Below are 18,970 nucleotides of genomic sequence, written 5' to 3' on the forward strand. Positions count from 1 at the left end.
CAGCAGTTCCACGCTCCCCCCGCCCCTCCATCTCCTGCCCTCTTCTCTTCCTCCTAGGGGAGCTCAGCCCGCACCAGGGCGCTGGCCTCAAACCCCAGTGTTGGGACAATCCAACCTGTCCCCATAGTGGTCGTTCACTGTGAGCCATGCCGTAGCCCAGGTGTGTGTGTGCATGACCTCACCTGGGGTCTCTGTCCCCAGAATAGCAAATACAAACCCTCACTCCGGGCCAGACCTGGCCAGGTGGAGGCCAGCCGCCAACAGGCTCAGTGCCAGGTCACCTGGAGGCCTTCTGAGACAGGGCTTGCCAGGGCCCCCCCACCCCCCCAAGTTTCTGATTCAGTAGATCTGGAGTGGGGGCTGAGAATTCACCTCTCCAACAGGCTCCTTTCAGCATTCTTTGGAAACAAGATGCTCTTTGGATGAACAGCAGAGAACTGCTGTCACCAAGAAGCTGTTCCAGAATCCATCCCACCCTTTCCACTCCAGTGACCTGTCCATGTTTCAGTAAGAAGCCTTCAACGTGCAGCTTCAAATCTCACTGGAGAACCCCTCATACTCCGGAACCCCTACCCCGAGATTCAAGGAGGAGCAGGCACAGAGCAGTGTCGTGCAGGCTCAGCACGGGGCCATCAGGGGCCAGGCTGGACTTCTCTTCCCCAGAGTCACCAGGCCGCCGGGTAGTCCCTCTGAAACTCCTCTCCCAGCACCCCCTCTTCCCCACACCCACGCTCTGCCCCTGCCCACGACCTGCCCTCCCCCATGTCCTGCCCCTGCCCACGGCCTGCCCTCCCCCCATGCCCTGCCCCTGCCCACGGCCTGCCCTCCCCCTGCCCAAGGCCTGCCCTCCCCCCGTGCCCTGCCCCTACCCACTCCCCGTGCCCTGCCCCTGCCCACGGCCTGCCCTCCCCCTGCCCAAGGCCTGCCCTCCCCCCGTGCCCTGCCCCTACCCACTCCCCTTGCCCTGCCCCTGCCCACGGCCTGCCCTCCCCCCGTGCCCTGCCCCTGCCCACGGCCTGCCCACTCCCCGTGCCCTGCCCCTGCCCACGGCCTGCCCTCCCCCCGTGCCCTGCCCCTGCCCACGGCCTGCCCTCCCCCTGTGCCCTGCCCCTGCCCACGGCCTGCCCTCCCCCCTGCTCTGCCCCTGTCCACGGCCTGCCCACTCCCCGTGCCCTGCCCCTGCCCACGGCCTGCCCTCCCCCCGTGCTCTGCCCCTGCCCACGGCCTGCCCAGCCAGGAGTCCAGCGTGCTCCGGCCTCTCTGCACCCCAGCAAGCCCTTTGTTTTCCTCACAGCGACTCCAGCCGCCTCCTATCTCCAGGGTTCTCAGGTACATCCTAGAAAGAGCCCAGGACCGGGAGGTGGCTGTGTCTCTGTGTCACTGCATCCTTGCTGAGTGGCAGGAAAGCACACAGCTGAGGGTTCCCTGGATGGACCCACGTTCCCTCCCGCGCACGAGCCAAAGCTGTGCCCTGACCCTCGCCGGTGGCCCCCCTCCTCCTCCAGAAGCCTTCCTCCCCCTCCCCTCTCTCTGGGACTCTGCTTCTTCAGTCCTCTGGAATCCTTCCCTTGGAATCCTTCCCTCTCTGCAACCCCGAGTCCGTGGGGCCTGGCTCTCCCCTTTCCTGGGGCAGCAAGGAGGTCAGTGACAGGAGACAGAGCCCGAGGGGCCTGGCTGCAGCGGGCGCTGCAGGCCTGGCCTGGGCAGGCAGGGAGCGAGCTCTCAGAAGGTGGTGCCCTCTCTCTGGGGGAATCTAGGGAAGACGGTGGGCCCCGCTGTGTGCAGGGGCCAGGGCAGCCGTCGTGGGCAGGCAGGGGGCGGCAGGTGACCTACACGTAGTTCCACAAGAGCCCGCGAAGACGCAGACTGAAAGCCTTGCACAGCTTGAGCGACCCTTTGAGCTCCTAGTGCTGCAGGTGACGGGGACCAGGGTCCAGCTGGGGGCCAGGCCCCCGGACCAACCAGTTAAAGAGCCATTGGGAGTGACCTCGGCCCAGCCACCTGCCAGCACACAGGTGGTGCCTCGGGAGGCCACAATGCTCTAATCACATCTGTGTCTATGTTGTTCGTGGCGGGGCTCCAAGCCTCACACAGAAAATCTACAGCCTGAGTTATTTCCCTCCCACAGGGCCTGCCTGGCCTTTGACTGTCAGCTTTAGGGAGATGCATTTTTCCCTCCTCTGTGGGCAGAAAATTCCCCACGAGTCAGCATGATGGGCCTCTGGGCTCATCCGCCCACTGCTGTCACTGCGAGAGGGACCAGCCTCGCGGGCTTGCGGTGCGAGCCTCTGTACCTCCTGGCGCCCCAGCCAGACGACCAAGGGTTCCCAGGGTCCCTCACTCAGTGTATGAGATGGAACCGCACCCAGGGGGTCGGAAGCCGGCTCCAGGTCACCCCCCCCTGTGCCCAGGACTCTTCTTGACTTTTCCTGCGCTAACCCATCCAAAATTCAGAATCTTCTACTTGGACACACAGCTCCTAAGGAGAAGAATCAGGTGTGCGAACTCCAGCACGTACGGCACCGAGAAGGGGAAGCCAGGCGGCGCCTGCATCGACGCAACGGGAGAACCCCCTCCACACCCGCGGAGGGCTGGCCCCACCCCCACCCCACCTCTCCTCTCCACCCCCTCTCCCTTCCCCCCTCCCCAAAATCACTGGCTAAAGGGTCTCAGACGTGTGTCTCTGGCACTCAGAATTTCTATGAAAACTAAGAAGAAAATCAGGGGGAAACCAACGCTTTCGGTGGGAGCCGATCAGCCCCCTGGGGTCCTCGCGCTGCCGTTCCGGGTTAGAGCCCAGCACGTGTCACCCCTCCCTGCGAGGCCCCCCGGCCCTGTGCCGCCACCTGAGTAAGTCGAAGATGGACAGATGATCCAGCCAGGCGGTCCACTGCCCGGCCTCTGACCTGCGGCCTGGCCTGGAACAGAGAGAGGGCCCGGGCCAAGCCAGCTCTCCCGGGAATGCAACGAGGAGGTAAAGACAGGCCCGGCACTAGGCAGGGGGAGCCCGGCTGAAAGGAAGCCCTGCGCAGCACGAGGCCAGGAGGGGGCGCGGCAGAGCCAGGTGAGGCCCGGGCTGCCACAGGGCCACCCACCCCTGTAAGTCTCTTTGATTGTCCGCTTCCTCTTCCCTCTCTCACTGTTTCCTTATTTGTAGAAAGAACTGAGTTTCCCAAGGATTGTGCTGATCACATCCCCACGGTGTCCTTTCACTCGTCTCTCTGTCCCCTATAAACTGGCTGTAAGGTCTAGAGCCTCGACCAGGTCCAGAACCAGGTCCAGGTTTACTTTTCCAGAGACGGTGATGTAAACATCAGTGGCACGTACTGCCTGTCGTCTGACATTTTGCGATGTGAGCAAGTGCGGACGATGGGTGACCAGAAAAGCCATTTCCTGGGCAGCTTCAAATTGGCTCTAGTCTAACACTTCACTCCTTCATTTTTCATCTTCATTTCTATAAAGGACACTTCTCATCCACTCTTTGGCGACCTTGAGCTGCAGTTCATGGGAAAAGCAGGACAAATTCTGGATTTTTTTCCCCTTACCAGTTTTCAGAATGCTTTGCGTGCCCCAGGAGTGACTGAGGTCTCGGGTTCTGTAATGAATTCATGGGTTTAAATATATTGGAAGTGTTTCAATTCATTGCAGCTCTTATTCTCAGGAATGTTCAAATTACCACTTCTCTAGCCAGTCAGAACCTTTTTCACTCTGGTTCCTGAGTCCTTCTGACATGACCTGAGAGATCTTTGATCCCTGCTATTTTGACGACAAGCTGTTCCAGGCTCATCTAGAACCCAAGATAAGCCATCTCCCTGTGGAGCCCTCTTCCTCGGGTGAGAAGTGGCTGCTGGAGGCTCCAGGGAGCCTCGCTCCCTGGCTGTCTGGACACGTCCTCACCCCTCCAGATGTTCCCTGCAGGACCTTCATGCAGAGCCCCGCCGAGGGACAGCGCAGACCCCGTCTTGTTCTGCTGGATGTGGCTTCCATTCCCAAAGTCATCACATGGTATAAAATGGTTGCTCTAGCTCCAGCCATCATGTCTGCATTCCAGGCATCACAGAGGAGGAAAGGAAAGGATAAAAGTACAGTCCCTCTCTTTAGGGACCTTTCTGGAAAGTTGCACATACCACTTCCACTTACATTTTCCAGGCCAGAACTGAGTCTTACGGCCATGTAGTCGCAAGAGTGGTTGGGAAATGCAGGGATAAAAAGTGATGATTCATGATCCACATTATATGCCATCAGAGAATTGCTCAGGAAGTAAGTGCTGATCAATTGCTACTTAACTGCAAACTTTCTTTGGACGGACCAATGCCAGAAAAGGGTGGTTTTTCCATAGGAAGACAAACTTGGTACTTCTTGGTCTGCGTCAGGGAACTGAAGCAGTAAGCATGTAAGGCTCTCAGCCGCCAGAGCTGCTCTGCACCGTGGGCTGAGCTGTGTCCCCCACGAAAGATGCTGAAGTTCCAATCCTTAGTACCTGCGTGTGTGACTTTATTTGCAAACTGGGACTTTACAGCAGTAATCAAGTTAAAATTAGGTCATTAGGGTGGGCCCTGGTCCAAAATGACTGGATTTTTAAGCCACCCAGTTTGTGGTGCTTTGTTATGACAGCTTGGAGAAGCTGACACAGAAAGACACCAGCGGAAGCAGAAGCAGCAATGTCATCAGAACTGGTTTCCTTGATTCTCCTAAGCACTGTTTTCCCCGTCTGGGCTCCACTCCCAGGCAGGTTGCCACTACATGGTGGCCCCGACAGCGACAGACATAACAGCCTTCCTGTTTCAAGTCCTCTGGGGTCGGAGTGTGGGTGGGGGCTTCTCTGCCCAAGAAACCCACCAGAAGATCTGGGAGCCAGTCTTAGTGACCTGAATCTTGAGGGTAAGATTGCCTCCTCCCACACCCCAGAGTCTGAGAGTCAGTGGAATAACAGCTTTTCTTCCTGGAAAACCAGGGTTCTGATAAAAAGAAACTTTCACATATTGAAATTTAGGGAAGTCACTCTGGCTTACACATGAGTTAACCTGAATTTTATGCTGACTAGAAGAGCCTGTTTGTGGCCTATCAAACATGCATTGTACATCTGCTTTGATTATTAAAGAAAAGGGCACCTGGGCCAGAAGTAAAGGATGTCTGTGTTAAAGACGACATGCCCCTATTCCTGGGACGCCAGTGCTGGTCCTCCTTTGATGACAAGACTCCCTTCCCAGGCGCCCAGGCCACATGCCTCGCTGTGGACATGCTGGTCGGTCCTTTTTTTTTTTTTTTGAAACCTTGAAAGAATGTATCCCTGGCTTGTGAAGTCCTTTATTCTAACAAGACACAAAGCTGTGCCGAGACCCCTGCTTCTCCGGAGCAGCTCCTTCGAGCTGTCTGGGAAGCGGGCTTCCAGGCAGTCCTCACTCTGGCTCAGATAAAACTCTTTCCTATTCTTATTATTGATTGTTTATGGATTATTTATGTCAACAGTTCTAATTCCCCCAAAAAGGGAGAAACGGATGCTGAAAGCTAGGCAGGCAAAACATAGGAAGGTGTCTGGAACACACTCTAACATGAAGGATTCACACAGCCTCCCGACAAGTGTTCACAGACTGCAAGGCGTCATTCGAGGCACTTACGGTACACACGCCAGTGAGCAGAGTGGATGGGGTCCCAGGCCCCCCAGAGCTCACACCCTCGGGGGAGGAAGAGCAAGTCACTGAGGCCAAGGAAATCGCTGCGGCAAATTCAGTGCCTGTCATCCCATCTCTGGGTGTTTGTTGAATGAATAAATGAGTGGAAATGAGAATGAGTGGCTCTGCCACCTGAGTTCAGCGGCGTCCGAAAGCCCATGGAGGCGGGGTTGTGGGATTCCCGAAGCTCTTGGGATGGAACTTCAGTACAGAGAGAGGTGGGTGGGGCTCTGAACCCCAGGGAGGGCAATAAATAATAAATAACCACCCAAACTGGAGAACCCAAAACCTGGAGGTGTGACATTCTATGACAGACACACAGAAAAGTGACCAAAGTGGACACAAAAAGCCCTCTTGACAATGGTCCTTTTATGGAGCAAAAATTGGGTGTCTCTGAAACACTGTTTTTCTGTTCCTTCAGGGAATCCTGCCCAGACGCCCCAGTGTGAAGACTGTGTTTCTTCTGAGGGAAAAAAAGAGGAGAATGAAGTCACCCTATTTTGCAATCAGGATTCTTCAACAGCCAAATGCATTTCAATCCAAAACGCTCCCTCCCTAATGAGATCACGGATGGAGTGAGTCCGTGTAGCTGGGTCGGTGAGCTTTCAGAAAAAGCAGAATTCTCAGAGAATACATGTGCTCCCTCTGAAATTCTGAATCACTCAAACAGGTCCCTGCTCCCCTGGCGAAGGACACAGTCTCTTTGTTTGCTTTAAACCAAGGGCAAAGACGGTGCCACTGGCGGAGGCTTCAGTGGAAATTCACCACCTTCCAAATCAGCAGCGACATTTTACCTATGTCTGTATTCACCCATCAACAAAGTGTTTTGAGCACTGTGTTGGGAGCGTGACCAGCACAAACAGACCCAGCTCTACCCCATGGAGCTTACGGCCTGTCTTACCTTACTACAGTCTGTACAGCCGACAGGCTGGCCTCCATCAACCATAAGTAAACATACAACATCAAGTTTTGTGGAGCATAAATACGGAGATCTGACCCAATCAAAGGCATCAGGGACGGCGTCTCCGAAGAAGTGATCATTCAACTGAAATTTAAAGGATGGAGCAGAAGGCACCCGATGATGAGAAGGGAGAAGCAATCATTCCAAGGAAAGGAACAAAATGCACAAAGGTTAATAGTGGGGGTAGGGGGGAAGGACCCTCAGTGTGCCTGAAACACACATGAGGGTGCAGTGGAAAATGAGCCCAGAAAGGCTGGGAGGAACAGACCCTGAAGGGAAGCCACACGAAGACGCTTTGTCTTCATCCTGGGAGCGATAAGAAGGCAGAAGGGATTTAAGCAGGAGTGATATTCTCAGCCTTGTGTCTTAAAGCCAAGGGAGATACAACATGGGAAGAGATGGCCGGGTCAGGGCGGAAGCAGGTGGAGCTAGAAGAGGCCACTGTAGCCGCCCACGTGAGGCGGAGGAACTGGGCTGCTGGTGGAGGGGAAGAGAATGAGTCAAGTTCAGGATCATTCACAAGGTCACAGCGGCAGATCTTGCTGATTGATTGGCTGCAGAATTTTTTGTGAGAAGTTATCAAGGTCAATTTCTGGATTTCTGGCTCCTATAACTGGACGGCTGATGGAACTGCTGATTGAGCCAAGGCACGTTGGAAGAGGAACAGGTTTTAAGAAGTAAGTTGGTGGCTTTGTTGTTGTTTTAATTAATAGAATTTACTTTTTACAGTGGTTTTAGTTTTACAGAAAAATTGAGAAGAAAATACAGTGTTCCCATCCACTCTCTCTCCCAATTTCCCCCTAACACCCTGCCCTCATCTGGTTATCTTTGTTGCAAGTGATGCATCAGTGTTGAAACATTATTACGCTTCACTCTCTGTGTTGCGCAGTTCTGTGGGATTTGCCTAAGTGTGACATCACATAGCCAGCCCTGCAGCACCACACAGGATAATTTCACTGCCCCAGAAGTCCCCTGAGTCTCATGTATTCACCCATCCCTCTCTCCCCCACAAACTCCTGGCAACCACTGATTTTTTTTTTTTACTGTCTCCATAGTTTTGTCTTTTCTATAATACTCAAATATCCAATATAATCGGTGTCATACAGGATGTTCCCTTTTCAGCTTGGCTTCCTTCACTTAGCAATATGCCTTGACGATTCCTCCTTGTCTTTTCATGGCTTGATAGCTGCTTCTTTTTCACACTGAATAATATTCCACTGCCTGGATGGACCAGGGTTTATTTATCTATTCTCCCACTGAAGGATACACTGGCTGCTTCCAGGTTTTGGCAGTTTTGAATAGAGCTGCTATGAACATTCGTGTGTAGGACCGTGTGTGACACACGTTTTAAACTCATTTGGAAAAATTCCAAGAAGCACAATTCCTGAATCACATGGTAAGAGTATGTTTAGTTCTGTAAGAAACTGCCACACTGTCCTCCAAAGTGGTGGTACCATTTGCCTTCCAGCAACTCACACGTTGGAAAGAGAGCTGTTTAGAAAAGACAAGCTGGCCGCTCCGCGGCAGGAGGGGTGATCTGCTGGAAAAGGGACCAGGCCAGAGCCGGGAAGCTTAACTTTGAGTCCGAACAACATCACTAATGTCGTTAGGATTTAGGTCAATCACTTCACTCTTTTGAGACTCTAATGTCCTCAACTCTAAAATGAAAGGACCTCGGGGAACCTTGACAGCAGAAGACCAAGCCCAGCTGAGAAGGCACAGCCCTCAGGGAACACACCTGCTGAGGCCTTTCTCTTACAGCGTCTGATGACCGCACAGAACCCTTTCGTGCAGGGAAGCCCCAGGGTCTCCACCATCCTGATCAACAAGAAAACTCAGAAGGGACTTTCGTCCCCCTTGCCAGCCCCTTCACAGACGGCCTTTGACGAGATGTGCGGGAGTCTTCTGTCTGGGACACGCGTGCTCAGGTCTGAGGGAGCGTGGGTGCGGCTTGCCCCCGCCCTGCACCGCCTCCCCCGGGGAGCCGTAACCAGAGAACTCATCCATGAGGCCAGTTTACAGCGCGTGGTCCTCCTGTCCCGCCAGTACACTCTCCCCAGCCAGCCTCTCGTTCTGATGCAGTCTGGGGGAAAAAATGGAAAAAATAGAGCGATGGCTCTGTTCCTCCTGCAAGCGAGAAGTTCATGGGGAGAATGAGTCAGTTCTTCCTGGACCCTCAGGAGCCTCTGAGCAGAGAGAGGAGGACAGGGAAGCAGAAACAAACAGAAATCCTCAAGGGACAGTCACCGAGCCCTTCGTCATGGGGATGTTCCTGGGACCCTCCCTGCAGAGCGGCAAAGGGCCATTGATCTGGCTGGGAGAGGGGGTGGCCCTGCGTGGGTGACACTTGGGCGAGGAAGGCGCAGATGTCCGAGCGGGCTGAGATAAGAGGCTTCTCAGGAAGTCTGAGTCACCTTGGGCTGACTCTGCCTGGAGGCAGGGAGCGCTCTGAGCAGCGCAGACAGGGCACAAAGCCGGGCTTCCTCCCAGCCTGCAGGCCTGGGAGCCAGCATTTCCTGCGGGAGTCCTTTGACCTGGGCGGCCACCCTCACCCGGACTCTGGTGAGTCTGGTGCTCGCAGATCTTTGTCTCTCATCTTGTGTGTGTTTCCTCTGGAATGTTCCAGCCCCCATAGCACCCTGTGCCGGGAACCGAACATTCTGGGGTGGGAGAAGCTTCACAGTACTCACCCCTCCGTGGGATTTCCCGATGGGGATCCAGGGAGCTGAATTCTGGCCCAGGTCTGCCAGCCACTGGCAGTCGCGGTCCAGGTCCCCTGTAAGCCTTGATGTCCTCATTTCCCTAACTAGGGGTGGGGGCAGGAGGGAACGGCTTGGGGAAAGCAGACGCCTAGGAATGGGCTGATACCAGGACGTCACGCCGCCTGCAGACAAGGCGCTGGCTGCTGGCTGACGCTGCCACACTCCATCACTGCGTGGGAAGGAAATGACTTGGAGCTGTGGCCATTCCTGTCCTCTGTGGTGTCCGCGAAGGGTCGGAGCAGAACTAACCATAAATTCCACAAAGGCACTGGCTCCCCTCGGGGCTGGAGCCGCCCGGGTGAAGCCTCGAAGCCTCGGGGAGGAAGATTCCACTTCACACGTTTCTCAGGGTGTGGCCTGGGGGAGGGGCTTCCAGAGATGAGGACCGAAGGGAACATGTGTGAGGGCAAAAAGCAGCCACTGGAGGTCGGCCAGCCTGCCGGGGGCTTCCAGCAGGGAGACCACCAGCCCCAGCCTAGCAAAGTCCTCACAGCCAGGAGGGGTGCCCGGAACCCCAGCTCGCCGCTTACGACTCTGGGCAAACATCCAGCCTGTCAGGTCTCAGTTTCCTCAGCCACCAAGCGGGGATGGTGGTAGGACGGTGAGGAACGGAGGAGCCCGTGCACCACGTCTGGCAACTGCAAGCGCGCGGGAACGTCAGCCGGTGACAGTGGCAAGAGCAGCGCTAACAGTGGCCGAGTGCACGCAGCTCTCCCGGGGGGCGGGGGCCACGGCTAAGGCACCCCCCAGCCAGCGCGCTCCACCCGTCTGTGAGGCTTTTCAAAAATGGAGGTGAGATAAAAATCGTTCTCAAATGAATCTACCTCAGTATTTCGCGTCCATTTCCCCAGACCTGCCTGTGCTAAAGAGGGAAAACAGCCCATTGCAATCCTGCCCGCTCCGTGGGGGTCCCCTGGGGGTCATCTGAAGGAGCGCTGATGCCACAGCCACACCCTCCCCGGCCAACGAACCCACGCGCCCGGGGAGAAACGGGCGTGGAGGTGCGACCAGGCAGCCCCCGGGGCTGAGGGAGTCGGGGACAGGCATGTTCCTGGAGGCCCTGCACCGGAGGGAGCAGGCGCCCCCTGACCCAAGCCTGGTTCTGGGCCGAAGGCTGGGAGCCGCTGGCTGGGGGTCCGGAGGCCCTGGCTCTGGGTGGCGCCTAGGGCCACTGTGGGGCCACTGCTGAGCTGTCCCACGCCCCGGCACATTGGTCTTTGTCAAAAGAACGGATTTGTGCGGCGCAAACCCACAGGGCCCGGCATTGTGGAGCTGTCCGCCCGCATTTCAGCTCCAGGCTTCACCCTCTGCTGAAAGTGCCCCTCCGGGCACACAGCGTCCGGGCGGAAGCGGCAGCCTCGTTCACCCTCCTCCGCCCAGAGCCCCTCGGGAGTCCGCGCAGCGGGGAGACTCCCGGAGCCAGACTCCGGCCCACGGGGGGCCTGCCGTTCCGCAGGGGAAGGACCCCCGAGCGTCCGGAGTCACAAGAACAAAGTGCTTTCTCACTCTGCCATCCTCGTCTAATTAACACTGTTGACTCGAGCTCAGCCTTTCCTGCAAGGGGCTGAACGCCACCTGTCCTCCAGGAGGCCGCCTGGCAGGAGCCTGAAGGCCGTAATGCCGGCGGCGCTATTCTGGGGGAAAGTGTCCTGAAAGCATCCTTCACCGCATCTCCCACACGTGAAAGGTGACACCACAGGGGTGCGTTCCTAGTCACTGTCACAACCTGAATCGTCAGACGGCGGGGACTGACACGGCTGCACAGGTTATTCACTCACCCTGGCTAACGCTCACCCGCCGAGGTGTGGTTCTTCTCACCAACCCTTTCTCACTATCGGCAGGTTATTCCTCACGTTTAGCTTTCCTTTCTGTTGTTGTAACGACAGGCTCGTGGAATAGCCCCAAAGCACAAAATGGATCAAGGATCCAGAAGTAGTTCACGGGGGAACAAGGTCAGGATGACAGCAGGGCACCCAGCATCCACAGAACAGCGTGACTGACACACAGACCGCGTCTCGGGACAACACGACAGTCCTTGACTGTAAACCTGGCCTTGAGGAGAATCTGGACCAGAGTTTGTAAGCAGTGGGACCGGCACATCTGAACTCACTAACTTCCAACAGATTGCCAAAAAGAGAAAACCGGGAAAAGCGCTAACACATGAATCGGAATTAGGGCACTTTACATTTCATAATTGAATTTCCTTGGAACAGTGGTTCATCCCAATCTCCAGCAGACTGGCAGTTAAGAAACTCTTAAATCACTTCCAAGTAAATCAATTTTTTGTAGAAAAAAATGCAAAAGCATGTTTCCCAAGGAAAATAAACTTATTTTGTCACTAATGGTAGAGACCAAAACACAGAGACATCATTCTGAGTAGCAAAACAGTTCACACTGTTTCAAAGATGCTGGGGCGGAGGGAGACAGATAATGACAAATGTTGGCCTTGGAAGAGAAGCGTGCTTTTATTTTATCAATAAATCCCTTTATCGGGTGATCCTGGGGACACCACAGCTGTCGTGATAACGTGTGAGAACAGTTACTACTGAGTGTGACAGCAGAAACTTCCATTTTTAATTTGTCTAAACCAGTGGTTCTAAACTGGGGTCGGTTTTACACGCCCCCCCCCCCCACCCGCCAGGGGACAGCTGGCAATAGCTGGAAATGCTGGCGGTGGTTGTAGCCGGCAGAGAGCAGGGTGCTCCCGGCGTCTGTGTGTAGAAACCAGGGATGCTGCTAAAACAATACAAAGGCTGTCCCCCCAGGAAAGAATTATCTGGCCCAAATGTCAGTAATGCCGAAGTTGAGAAATTCTGGTCTAAGCCACTAATGAGCAGAAAGTGGTTCAGCTGCATAGGTAGATGGAGCGATAGGAAGAGAGAGAGGAAGGATGGGAAGACGCTTTGTTCTCTCTTTTCTTGAAAATCCAGGCTGTAGAGGAGAAGGTGTTACTATGAAGATGGTGACTCCGTTCTGATTCTCGGTGCCCAGCTGGGGGTGCGGCCACCTACCTGCCGCTCATGACTCAGCGTGGAAGAAAATCATGGAAACGGTAAATACGGTCAATGCGTGGTCACTGAAAGCTCACCTTGGAAGCTCCCCTTGCGAGGAAATGAGCCCAAGTTCAAGGCTCTCCTTTTCCACCCTGCAGAAGGCAAGCACTCCAAGGGGAAGTGCTTCCCTGGCATTTTGAAAGGAGTACTTAAGTTTAAGCTTTCTGGGTGAATATACATCCAGGAAAGATCATTTGCAGGATTGCAAGTAGCTCCCGAGGGTGGTGTATGTCACTGAGGATGGATTTTCAAGGAAGCTGCACTTGCAGTTGGAGGGGAGGGAGTGTGGAAGTGGGGCACAGCCCGCGGGCCCAGGTGAGAGCAGAGGCGCGCTCTCTCTCCTGCAGGATTTTCAAACCCTTCTGGGGCCCACCTATCCCACCCCCACCCCCTGCCCCGACCTGACAGCGCGAAGCCCCAGGGAAATCCCTGAGCAGCTGTGTCTTGTCACCTCGAAACAGCCAAGTCCTCTATCAGAGTGGACGGACAGACCTTCCTCAAGGACCCGTTGTCGGGGGGTAATTAACACTGAAAGACTCAGGCCTCCCCGGGGTCACAGAGCATCCCTGCTCTGCTGGCCTCGACCCCTCCTCCAGAGGGAAGCCTCTGCTGGTCTGAGCCCTCATCTTGCTTGGGGAGCCAGCCTGGACTAGGGCCCCAGCCGCAGAGAAGGAGATTTATGAGCTCTCTCTGCCTCTATTTTGATTTTTTTAATTGTCCAGCACATCAACCCAGCAGGTTACAATTTGTTCTGACTAATCTGTTTTGCATGCAGTCCAAATGGGAGCGCTGACCATCCAGGCCACACGATGTCTGACTATCATCACAGTAGATTCTTAATGATTTAGCCTCTTTCAACATGCAAAATTGTTTTTCATTCTGGGATTGATTCATTCGTTCTTTCAATAAGAATTTGTTGAAAAGTCATCGTGAGTGAAAACATCTTGTAAATGATGTTGTACACGACTGAGGTTGTACACGACTGGTAAATGTTAAGACTGGGAGACGCAGAAGAAGTAAGTCACAATTCTGCCCTCAAGGAGCTTATGACTTGTTTTATCGTGTAAGGTATATTTCCCCTAAATTTCTGAGACCAGGACTTGGGCGTCCTGTAACAACAGAGGGGAGGTGCCGGGTGCAGACGAAGCATTTCCGTTGCGCTTTTCCCAGTGTCCCTCCCTAGTCATCACTGTCCCATCCCAATGACTCATTTCAACTTGGGATCCACTGTGATCACTAGATCGTTTTCTCCTGTCCTCTACTCCACTTGGAGTTCATTTCGAGCGCTTGCAGATCATTTAATTCCATATACACACAGCCTACCTCCCCAATCTTGAGCTGACCTTGGCGACCTATTAACAGCAGTTTTTATTTCATTCACTGGGTTGAGGGGACATCACATTTGTGGGGCCGGCGGCAGTATGCCTCCGTCTCCTGACCTGCTGCTAGTAACCCTTCCTCAGGGAGCCCTGGGGAAGTGGGACAGAGAAGGGCCTGGCCTGGGGGCCCTGCGCGCGACAGCTCTAAACACTTTCCTCCACACCCTCCCCCCAGATCACACGATGAGGCCGTCCAGGCGGGGCAGCCAGCTTCTGCAGCTGCAAACAATGTGGTTTATGTGGAAAGGTACGGAATGATGCGATGCAGCGGCGGCCACCCTCAGGGGCGGGGCCCCAGGCGGAGCTCCAGTCCACCTTGGCCACGAAGGCGGCTCCGGCTGAAGCACTGGGAGGGAGAACCTGACCTCACTCCCAACCCCGAGAGGGTGACGGCTGGCCCGGCCCCCCCACCAGCCTCCAGGTCCGCCCCCCTCTGGCCCCCGCCCCCACCCGGAGCGGCGCCTGGACCTCCCGGCCCCTGGATCTCGCAGCCCGCCCAGCACTAAGTAGGACCAGTTTGCATCCTCAAGGCCCAGAAAAGAGTAAAAGGGGACAACAAGGGCGGGGAGGGGTGGCTGAAGGACGCGGACGTTTTCTGGAAGCGGACCCCTCCAGCCTCGCCCGTAGTCACCCTCGGAAGAAAGGGCACGTCACGCAGAGCAGGACGGTGGCCGGCCCCCACCCTTCCCTTTGCCCCGCCTGGGAGGGTCAGCCGTGCCGTAAGCGGAGGGCTGGCCAGCCGCGCGCTCTGCGCCGCCGCCCGGCCGTCCTCCGCCTGGAGGCCCCGGCGCACCGCTTCCTTCCTGCGGCCGCGCGCGTCCCCCGGAGCGGAGCGGACGTGCCGGGGGTGCGGCAGCGGCTCGCCCTCCCGCCGCGCCCCGCCCCAGGCCTTCACTCCCCTCCGAGGACACGAGCCTCGGCTCCGCGGGCCGCGGCTAACGCGTTCCAGATGCCGGCAGGACAGGGCGCAGCTCCCCCGGGCGCAGCCTCCGCACCGCGGCCCTCCGGCCTCCCCGCCCAGCGGGCCGGGGGCGCCACCTGCTGGCCGCAGCCTGGGGCGCGGCCAGGAGGACGGGGGTTGGGGGCGGGGCGGGAGGCTCCCGGCAACAATTCGCCGGTCCTGGTGGGAGAATCCCGTTTGTCCGATGGAAAGTCCTCGGGGTGAAAGGTTAGGTGAGTTAGAACGCTTCCGTCCTTAGGAATGAACGACGAAGGGGGCTAAAGACGCATCGGGCGTTAGGACCACCCTGTTGTGCTACTTCCTTCTGTTCTATTAAGCTATTTTTTTTAATTCGAGTCTGGAGCCCAGCTGAGTTGTTTCTAGCGTCCAGTCCTTTGAAGGGTGGAGATGTGCGCTTCTGATCCTGTGTGAAACAAAACGAGACGAGAAGACTCCGTGCAAGTTAACTGCTGTGCGTGCAGCCTGGTGAGACCTCGCTGGCAGAGGAGGAGGGGATCCGAAGTAAATTCAGCCAGGGGAAGTACACGTGGGCCTGCGCCCTTAGAAAGCCTCTGAAGGAGCGGGGAGACGGCCAGGCCACCCAGACCCCAGGCACGTGGGCCAGGGGGGCTGTCCTGCTCAGGCCCTGAGTTGCCCACGTGCCTGCTCCAGCCTGGCCAGGAGCCGCCCTCCCCTCCTTCACACCCTGGGCTCCTGGCTCCCAGCGGCTCTTCCACAGGGCTCCAAAGCGCCGGGCCCCTCCCCGTGGCTTCCTGTTGTTCCTTTTGTGCCCAGAGCTCCATCACCTTAGTGAGTCATGCACCTGCACCTTGAGATGTTGCCTTGGGGCCAGGAAAATGGCCCAATCGTAGACCCAATGGTAACTGACAACTGGGTCCAGGACAGGACATCCTTGCAATGTGTAGAAACATTCCAGGCATTTCTGGGCCTATGTTATAGCCATTTTCTCTCCTGAGTTCCTCCTGCCTTTTTCTAGTGTGAAGGGTAAATTCACTGCCCAGCCCCAGCTTCTCCAAAAAGTCTAGATGGCGCCCCGGCCAGTGGGTGGACTCACCGGGGTGGGATGGGGAAGGCGGGGGCCCGAGGTGCATCACCACGGTCAGAAGATGCTCTAACTTCAATTTCTGTTTGTTTTTCTCTAATTTTAACTCCCACTTTTGTGTATTTTAGGTTTTACGTAAGAGCTCCATGATACTTATTTACATCCAGAAATCAGCGCACAACTTTTGGGGTGCGTGTGCAAACACGAGGTGCACAACGTTAAATGTCTGGTGACCTGGTGGCTGGACCACTGCTCTTGCCTGCCATTCTCCGGTCTGGCTGGGGTGGAGGTGGGGGTTCTCTGTCCATCCAGGGTGGTATGAACACCACCTGTCACTGCCCCAGCCCCCATCAGAAAGGACCAGGAGGCTCAGGGCTGAGCCCGCATTAACCCTTCAGTTGCTGACTGCGGAGGACAGAGGGGCAGCCCGGTGTCAGGGATGCACTTTGGGTGACATGGGGCAGCTGCCAGTCACGTCCACTCCCACTGCAGCCTCACCCTCCTTCCAGCGAGGGGCTCGCTTCGGCTGCACCGCCGCAAGTCGCAGCCTGGGCCTGTGCTTTCCCTGAGGGTGAAGCGCCCCGCCACCGTGTTCCACCTCTTAAACATTCATCCTGCAAGACCTGGTTCACACTCTCCCTCCTCAGAGAAAACCCTGGGGGGCTCCCAGTTAGACCTGAGCCCTCCTCCTTCGCTCATACTGCGCTCTCTCATTGAGCACCTACTGTGTTCCCCCGCGCCCCACATGGTTACCTCTTGTCCCTGCCATGTCTCTCTCTCTCTCTCTAACTTTTAACCCTAAAGAAGCACTCTAAGCTCCTTGAGAGGAAAAGCTGTATTTCCACACACCTAAGATGTAAGCCAGCGCCAAAGATAAAAGATGCATCATCATTTTATGCAGCTCTAAGAAAGAAAGGAACCTGCCACAGCCTACAACTCTCCCTGATTTCAGAGATGCTGGAATTTTTCTTAAGTGCTACTCAGAATTGATGGCACACGGGGCCCGGCTGGTACGTGCATTACCCCATGTCTGGGACGGTGCTGTGCATGCAGTACGTGTCCTGTAAATACCTCCGTGCTTTGTCAGAGGTTCCAGCATCGGCGTCCAGGGGAGGAAGTCGGAGAGCAGAGCCGGGGCTGCAGGAAGACAAGCTGAAGCCCGGGAAGCCCCCCTCATGCGTCAGATATGTCTGCTCCCCGTGGTTCAGGGAAAGAGTTTGGGGCCCAGGGCCCAGCCACCGCAGCCACAGTCCCAGCTCTGTGATGGCCTGGGTGTCCCCAGAAAGCCACTTCATCCCTCCGACATGCCCCCTATTGCACGAATACAAGTTCGGAACAATTGACCTTTACCGAGTCCTAACTGCACGCCAGCGCTCTTACACACATTAATGTATTTTCTTTAAAAATGGAAAGCCAGTGTCACTGGCCCTTTTTCTTTTAAGAAGGATAATGGGTGGCACCTCCACCCCTGGGTCACGTGACCTTAGACTGACACTTTCTGCGTTTCACAGCTAAGGAAACAGGGTCACAGGAGTTACTCACAGGTACCCCATCCACATCGGAGGTGTTTCATGAGGACAAAATACAAGACTGAACATCAAAGAGCTTTGAAAACCGTGGAGCCAGACAAATGTGAGAGGTTATTATGGTAAACAATGACACTACAGAGTTGGAAGTGCTCACTGCCACCGAGAACAAGGGCCCTGCTTCACTCTGTGTATCACCAGAAGAGACACAGAGTCCCTGACCTCAAGGCATAAATTTGCCCCCATGGAAGCCTTCAGAGAACGTCCAAGTCGTAAGTCGTTAATAGAAAAGCACCCCAAATGTTTCCGCAGATCCCCCCCTCTCCTTGTTCTAATCAGAAGCTCATTTCAGTCCCTGTCTTTCTCCAGACTGAAATGGCCCTGAGTGTACAAGGTGGGCTTCCCTAGGCTCCAGCTGACGGCCCAGGAGCTGCTGCTACGCTGTTCACTTCCCCTTTTGTGGTCATCCGGAGTCCTGGTTCTCGACTCCGGCGAGCGTCAGGACCGCTGGATCACTTGCTCAACACAGACCCCCAGGCCCCATCTGGGAGCTGCTGATCCACCAGGGCTGAGGTGGGATGCCAGGACTGGGGTTTCTCAGGACCTCCCAGGGGACCCCGGAGCTGCTGGTCTTGGGGTCCCACTTTGAGAACTACTGATGTAAACAACGGTTATTGGAAGAGCCGGGAAAGACAGATCACTGAAGCCTCCTCTTCTGCTTCTCCTGGGCTGTGGGTTGTTACGGACAGAGGAGCCGGGGTTAGGAAGAGACTAGGGGAGACAGACTGGGCAGGTCTCACGTGCAGAACCTTTGCCAGTGTCTCTGCGTCAGGCTGCTACTTGCCCTGGCACTCTCCATCAGCGGGCTAGAAACCATGAGACCCAAGGTGTTCCTCTTAAGTGCAAGTTCTGTCTGTCTCCCTGGGATCCCAGAGGGACCTTCCCTGGTGCGGCTCAAAGAGGCCAAGGCTCGGGGGAGGGGGGCTCGCCAGCACTGGTGACCGTGACAGAGCCCACACAACCCCTGCCACACTCGGGGTTCATAAAAAGGAGACGAAGTTGCCCCATCTGGTGGCACCCAGCCCCTGAGTGGGAAGTGATCTGCGCTGCTACAATCTGAAACTCCTGGGAGCATTCCCACTGTGCACACTGACTACTGCGTGGATGGATGGATGGAGGGATGGAGGGATGAATGGATGGATGGATAGAGAGACAGGCAGGCAGACAGGCAGACAGATGATAGATACATCAGAGATACATAGATACATAGATAATTTTACATAGCCCGCAGAAGATCACTGAGCTCTTTTAATTAATGCAGTACAGTTCAGATTTGGAAATACAGGGCCACACTTCCTTCTCATCACCTCCTAAAGCAGCCACGTGTGTCAAGCAAACCAAAGCCACCACCGTGACCACACCTAGTGGCACCAGGGGAAGGTGCTGGGATTAGGAGCTGCACGGAATCCAGAGGGAGCCGACTGGCCCGTGCCCCAGCCCAGGGCTGAAGGAGGGGACAGGAACGGGCAGCCCGCCGGGCCCTCAGGGCTCCCACTCCTCCCTCGCGGAGCGAGGGTGTGACTGGCATAAGCTCAGGAGCCTGGCGGCTCTGCT

General features: G+C 55.9%; 1 long non-coding RNA gene across 4 annotated transcripts; it reads left to right on the forward strand.

Annotated features, from left to right (window-relative positions):
- Positions 1-52: 52 nt before the first annotated feature.
- On the forward strand, positions 53-17,923 carry LOC140686023 (uncharacterized). 4 transcript variants are annotated; one of them, XR_012059448.1, is made up of 8 exons: positions 53-160; positions 6,094-7,310; positions 12,326-12,447; positions 14,003-14,074; positions 15,125-15,253; positions 15,959-16,840; positions 16,918-17,628; positions 17,726-17,923. It is a non-coding gene; the product is annotated as an uncharacterized lncRNA (long non-coding RNA). The 4 variants fall into 4 exon arrangements; XR_012059446.1 differs by having other exon boundaries at positions 15,959-16,019; positions 16,635-17,628; XR_012059447.1 differs by having other exon boundaries at positions 6,094-6,803; positions 7,194-7,310; positions 15,959-17,628.
- The last annotated feature ends 1,047 nt before the right edge of the window (positions 17,924-18,970 follow it).

This window comes from Vicugna pacos, chromosome 16 (assembly GCF_048564905.1).
Source record: "Vicugna pacos chromosome 16, VicPac4, whole genome shotgun sequence".
Lineage (NCBI taxonomy): Eukaryota > Metazoa > Chordata > Mammalia > Artiodactyla > Camelidae > Vicugna > Vicugna pacos.